Source organism: Temnothorax curvispinosus, unplaced genomic scaffold (assembly GCF_003070985.1).
Source record: "Temnothorax curvispinosus isolate PA1 unplaced genomic scaffold, ASM307098v1 QBEX01002850.1, whole genome shotgun sequence".
In the NCBI taxonomy this organism is placed as follows: domain Eukaryota; kingdom Metazoa; phylum Arthropoda; class Insecta; order Hymenoptera; family Formicidae; genus Temnothorax; species Temnothorax curvispinosus.
Genome location: NW_020212630.1, coordinates 919 through 7,753, shown reverse-complemented (window position 1 = coordinate 7,753; position 6,835 = coordinate 919). Strand labels below are relative to the sequence as shown.

The window sequence follows — 6,835 nt, the reverse complement described above, 5'->3', positions numbered from 1 at the left end:
TAAACGTATTGAGGAGAAGTTAAAGGAAATTGGGTTGGTATTATCTCCATTAAAGACACAGTTTTGTATTTTTAATAAGACTAGAATGAAAATGAACACCCCTTTGAACGTTTCTGGTATTGTAATTCACCCATCTGATGTGGCACTTTTTCTAGGAGTCTCCTTTCATAAAAATCTAAATTGGAAGTTTCATATGTTGAAGCTAGAAAAGAGATGTGCAAACTCAATCAGAACTCTCAAATGCTTAGGTAGGAAGTGGTGGGGCTCTGACGCATATGTCCTTAGAAAGGTGTATAGGGCGTTAATCCGCTCTAGACTTGAGTATGCAGGATTCCTTATGAATTCTGTCTCCAGGGACCTGTCTACGAAGGTGGACAAAATTCAGATGAGAGCAATCAGATTAATTATGGGTTACAGATGTTCAACTCCCCTTAACGTTATGCTTGCAGAACTTCGCGAACCCTCCCTCTATTTTAGATTCAAATATCTGGCATTGGGTTTTCTTTTTAGAGTTTGGTCCAGCGCATCGCATCCCCTGAAGGAAAAACTAACACACTTAAGCAACAGCAGACCTATTGTGCATGGTAGACGCATGAGCGACCCCTTTTTAGAGGCTCTCTCCTCTTTTCAGGAGTATATGGAATATATCCCTCAGAGGGAACATCCGATTTGCTACCCTGAGAATTTTGAAGCTCTGTTCGCCCATCTAGAGGTGGACAAGGTCTCCGGTGATTTAATTAAAAAAGATTCTGCTCCCGCGGCTAAATTTAATGAGATTTTTGGCCAGGTCTTGCTCTCGAATCAAGCTATTTTCACAGATGGATCTACTAATATGAAGGAGGTAAATTCCTCTGGCTTCTCGGTTGTTTCGCAGTCTGGCGAGGTATTATTCAGTGCATCCTCCTTTGGCTTCCTTTCCTCCTTTACGGTGGAATCAATGGCTATCCTAAAAGCCCTTCAGATCTGTGAGGAACATGAATGGTCTGAAGCCTTTATTTTCTCGGACTCACTCTCTAACTTACTGGCTATCTCTTCTTGCTTTAAGCCTTCCCAGACCTCATTCTTGATCTTAGAAATAAGAAACCTTCTGGTTAAATTTGCAAAGAAGAACTGGAATATCAATCTTGTTTGGATCCCCTCGCACGTGGGTATTAAAGGGAATGAACTAGCAGATAGGGCCGCCAAGGCAGCTTGCAATGGCCCACGTGGAGATTTCAAAGAAATTCCTCATAGAGAGTTAAAGCGTTTATGGAAAAATGAAACTATCAAAGAATCGATAGAATGGTGTTTTGAGGAAAGGATCTTCAGAGGGTCTAGGTTCTTTTCATTCTTCTATGATCAGAGTAACGTTGACTTTAAAAGTGCATGGTTTGATGAATTTATCATTAAGAGAAGGGCATTTACTTCTATTAATCGTTTGAGATGTGGACACTCGTCCCTTCATGATAGTTTGTTTAGATTCCTCATGGTGGATTCCCCGGACTGCCCATATTGCGGAGAGTTGGAGACTCCAGAACACGTTTTCTGGACTTGCTTCAAATATGACGATCAACGTGAAACCTTGATAAAGGCTTTGTCTAGACTGTTCGGTTATGGCCCCTACTCGTTGGAGTTTTTACTTCAGCTCCCTGTACCGGAAGTGGCATTCATTCTGGAAAAGTTTATATGTTCATTGCCGATCTTTATATGATTAAGGACCCTCTTATTAGAATTTAACAGAAAATTACACCTAAGGATGTTTGAAGGAATTGTACGAATAGACGCAATCGAGGTGTGCTCTGCCTCAACTTTAAGGCAATATTGGTTAATTTAGTTAGCGTTCAACTGATTACCATTGTTATCTGGGCGTAATTTTATTAGATTTGTAAGTTTAAGTTTTAAGTCTTAATTTTAAAGTGCAACACGATAGGAAACCTCATATTTATTTATTTGTTGTGCGTTTTTTTGTGTTTTCTATTTTTAATTTTTCATATAAAGATTTGAAAGGCGAGTCGAGTTATAAGGTTTATAAGGTTTATGTTGGGTTTCAAGGAGGATCTTCCTCCTAATACTTATAGGGCTTTGCGCGCGGCTGCGTGGGTGTCATAACGACACTCCCTCTCGAGATAGCTATTTTGAATAGGCCTGTAGCTTTAAATGAATGTATATTAGGACTGGAGCACCTCTATTGAGGTGTGCGTGTGATACGACCTTAATATAAATATCCAACACATAATCTGTGATTCAACCCATGTAAACAGGCCATATGGGTTTCTCCCATGGTCATATTTCTTATATTTCAATTAAAAAAAAAAAAAAAAAGATCTGTACGGCAAAAACAACAATTTAAGCGACATACACTTGTGAAATTTTGCTGCAAATATGTTTCAAGCGTCTAGCACACTCGACTGCTCTTTTTCTCACGGGCAGATGCTTGCACGTTCTTATTTTCACATTTCTGCCGGTCGGATCTGTACTCAAAACTCTGCTGCAAAAAGCAGTCAAGTGTGCGTGAAGAGTCTAACGCGATTTGCTGTTATTTTTCTGTTGGGCAGATACTTCCATATTGTTTTCACATTTCTGCTGCATGTTTACTTTTAACAAATAGTATAAAATTTCACAGTAGCTTCTTACAGCAGACTACTGCAATAGTACCAGTAAGTACTCGTTAAACACAGATATTATGCACTTCTGTCGCAATTTTTGACTGTTTTCTTACGCACTTCTTCGGGACGTATCTGAACTATCAGACTGTGTTATCAGGGCACTCTCCGGCAGTTAAACGATATACAGTTTTTCGGTTTTTTTTAGCGAAACCGTGATCTAATAAACGTTTTAATTAGTATATTCGGAACTAACAAACGATTCCGCATCGATTGACCACGGTTTTAATAAAAAATTGTAAAGAATTCTATATTTACCGGCTAAATTAACACTAAAAATTATTTTCGTGATTACGTAAAAACTATTAACTAACAAACATTCTAATTAGTCTAACAATCAATAACAAACAACTAACAATCGATTCGTAAAAAAAAATGTCATAAGTCGAAATTGTCCGGCTAACTTCTATGAGGTTGCTACCTGGGTATTTCAAGCACAAGTGTACCAACATATAAAAAAATATAGTATTCTATCTGGACACTTATTCTAGCGCGGAAAATTAAAAAATTCCACAAACTTTTGATCACACCTCATATATACTTTTCTAATATTTTAGCAATTCTACGTTTACATTTCATATTATATAGAGAGATTAAGGTTTCTCTCCTGCTTTTAATTTACATTCATCGATTAGATTTATTTCATAGACTTATTTTGGTCAGCATCAAACTTTTGTAATAGTTCTAACAAACGATCGTATAAAAGAGTTTTCGCGTTGATTGCCCACAGGAAATCTACGTGACTGAAATGCTTAAATGGAACTTCCTCCGTTAAAAGAACATTTGGTAAGCGTTTGCCAAGTTCCAACACATTCTGAAAATTAAAAATCCAATAATGAAAGAACGATATTAATAACGAGATGATTTAAATATATGAAGAGTAGAAAATAGATCCGATTAATACAAATCAACTGTTTTTTCCTATTACACTTTGCATTACATTCAATCGGATTCTTTTATATTGTTAACAAATTTATCACAATTTTGTCATGTTGAATAAATATTTATTTCTTTTGCTTTTATTTGTAAGTAAAAATTAAACTGCAATGAAAAACTTAACAACAGAGAACTACTGTTACCTCTTTTGTCACAACCATATCATTTGCTGAGTAAAATAAAATTATTGGAGCAGTAATCTTTTTGAAATCATAACTTGGGGGTATTTTCTGTTTGTATCGCTTATAGTTTTCAGCTATTCCATAATCATAGTTTCGAAAGTCCTCTGCAACAATTGATATTAATCGTACATTTATAATTACGTCCAAAACTTAAAAGTATATTTGAAAAAAGATTAGTGCCCGTGCATACAATTATAAAGTAATCTGTAGAAAATTATCAACCGGAATATTGTTTTATAAAAGGGAATAATACTGTTTTATGTGAAAGGGGGAATACTCACTTATACGTATATTTTGGTAAAAATGCTCTAATGTTTGTACAGAACTACCGGCTGGAAAATAAGATAATAAATCCGGCAGGGTTGTCTATAACAGAAAAAAATTATATAAATGAAAGCGACTAATTAGAAAATGAGCCCTGGCGGAAAAAAATTCTCCAACTTTTTATGCAACAACTGCGCCAAACTACAACTAATTACGAAAAAAAAAACGTGGAAACTGTAAGTAAAGTAGAGATATTACATGGAAAGAAGAAGTTTTAATGCTAAACAATGCTAAAATTACAACTAATCACAAGAAAATGCGCGATTTCGAAAACTTTCTTAATTGTTTGTAGATAAGCGTAAAAAAGTTTCAAACATTTTTAACAACTCCGCCAAACTACAACTAACTACGACAAAAAATCATCGAAAACTACAATTAGAAATGCAATTAACTTAAAGTAGTTAGTCCGTGACAATACTGTCAAAAAGTTAATGATAGACAAATGACACATAGTATTTGGCTGGAATTGTCCGCGTTATGCATGTGTGTGTAAGAATCTCATATGTAGGGGAGACCGGGGCTAAAACGTCTACGGGGTAAATACGTCTAATCAAATATCTCGGAACCTGTATATTGTGCGAACTCGCTATTAACATTGTAAACGCTGTTTATGGCACCCATGTGACCAACAGAGGTTCGGCAGGTTACCTGTCGTGTTATGATTTTTACAAGGGCAAACGTGTTTTCGGAAGGTAAAAGTGAAATTTTCTGCGCGTGGAAATTTTGTAATATCTGCAATAATATTTGCTCTCCAAATCTTGAGGTACGTGATTATAAAGAGTAATGCATGCTGAACACGAATCCAGTGTAGTTTTTTCATTATCGTTGATGTCTAATATTTCGTGGGCGATTAAACCTGAAACTTGTGTTTGGGGCTAATCCATCTGTAAGCACCCGGGGCTAATCCGCCTGTCTCGTCACTGTGGCGCGCCGGGCGCACGACTTCAGCTCACGGCGATTTCAGGTTAGGTTTCCCTCGAGCGTGATTCTGTCTTCCCTTGCACGTGCATCAGTTTGTATAGGAGGGAAATGGTACGCACGTATCGTCGCAAAATGGGTGTTTTGGCCGACCGAAAAGATGGCGGACCGTTGTTTTCGAGATTGCTCACGCTCACGCTCACGGCACGTCGGCGAGGTACGGCGAGACACGACTCAGAGATTCCGCGATTTCCGCGCGAGAGTTGACATGCCGCGCGCGTGGTAGATCGTCCCGGCCGCGGTAGATCGTCGTTGTTGGTCATTGTATCAGTGTCAGTGTAGTGGTGGTGGTGGTGGTCGTCGTCGTCGTCGTGCGCTCGTCAGGATCTGTATTCACGTGCCTTAATTGTTTTAAGGAATAGGTAAAACAATTATTCTTTAATAATGTTTTGCATAACAATTTCAAATAAATTTTTATATTTTTCTTTTCAAAAACAATTATTAAAGTGTATCCTATTATTTTTCAGAATTAGATGTACGTATATGTATTGAAAATGTAGTGTGACGGTTTAACCCCGGCATTTTTTAGATTTCAATTTTTGCACCGTTGTCGTTTTTGCTCTATACCGGTTAAACAAAACGACGTAGACAAAAATTTCCTATATAAATTTTGTAGCTAAAGGTTTACTCTTTACAGTGGTATACCACATTTAACCACAATTATTTATTTTGTTAAAAATTGGCACCGAAAAAAAGCGGACGGTCTAGCCCCGGTCTGCCCTACATGTATATAGACACTATAAATGTGTGCTACTAGATTAGGTTCACTTCAAAACTAACTTCAAAGGTTAGCTGTCATATACTACGTTTACGCGAACGTTACTTCTGTAGTAACTTACTATAATTCACTCGTTCACGCGGAGTAAATTATCGTAAGTTACTACAAAATCCCGTTTACGCGAAGGAATTATCGTAAGTTACTATACAGAAGTAACGCTCGCGTAAACGTAGTAATATGCGTCCACCGCTAGTATCAGAAAGGACCCCGCACCCAAATCAGGGGAATTATGTACTTTAAGTATCAATTACTTCGAAACTAAACGGTCAAAGGTCTTGTATTTTTGCAAGTATATTTTTACAAGTCTTTTCTATGTCTTCTTGTTTTTCATAAAAGTTGCCAAAGTAGTTAGATCGCTACAATTAAAAACGTGGTATCGGAAACCGTTTTCGTACCTGTAATACATGTAAAAGGTACTTTTGATTTCAATTATCTCAGCTTCGGTACGGTCAATTTTTTTCTAATTGCGCAAGTGTGTAAATCATGTTAATATATACTGTTCAAATTTTATGAGGTTTCCAAGAAAATGAGTTTACGGACTAACTACCTTAATGCCAAACTACGCTAAAATTGCATTCACGAGAAAATGCTCAGTTTCGGACAGTTTTTTTGCTTTCTCATAGAGGAAGCTTTGTTTTCATAAACTTCGTATATGGACTTTTGATCGCATGTAAAGCTAGGTCTAATCAACCAAATTTTAAAGAATTATATATGAAATTGGGGTAGAAAAGACCAAAAAGAAATAGTTATTTGTGTAACAATTAAGAGCGGGAAGTTGAAAATTGGACACGAGTGCGGAGTGGACGCACGAGCCGAAGACGAGTGCAATCACCCGCACTCGTGTCCAATTCTCAACCCGCACGTGTTACACACCCTATTTTATATTACAAAGTGCGTAGAAAGTGGCCTATTGCGCACACGCCATCAACAAAATCTAACTAAAAGTTTCTTTTACTTTATAGTTTTTAGCCATCGAAGTCGTAGATCACGGTCGA

The 6,835-nt window shown here is 37.1% G+C and overlaps 1 long non-coding RNA gene across 1 annotated transcript; it reads right to left on the bottom strand.

The window, feature by feature from the left end:
* Positions 1-3,159: 3,159 nt before the first annotated feature.
* Positions 3,160-4,146, bottom strand: LOC112451999. Its single transcript, XR_003040448.1, has 3 exons — positions 4,042-4,146; positions 3,722-3,864; positions 3,160-3,456 (listed from the first exon to the last, which is right to left on the bottom strand). It is a non-coding gene; the product is annotated as an uncharacterized LOC112451999 (long non-coding RNA).
* Positions 4,147-6,835: the final 2,689 nt, after the last annotated feature.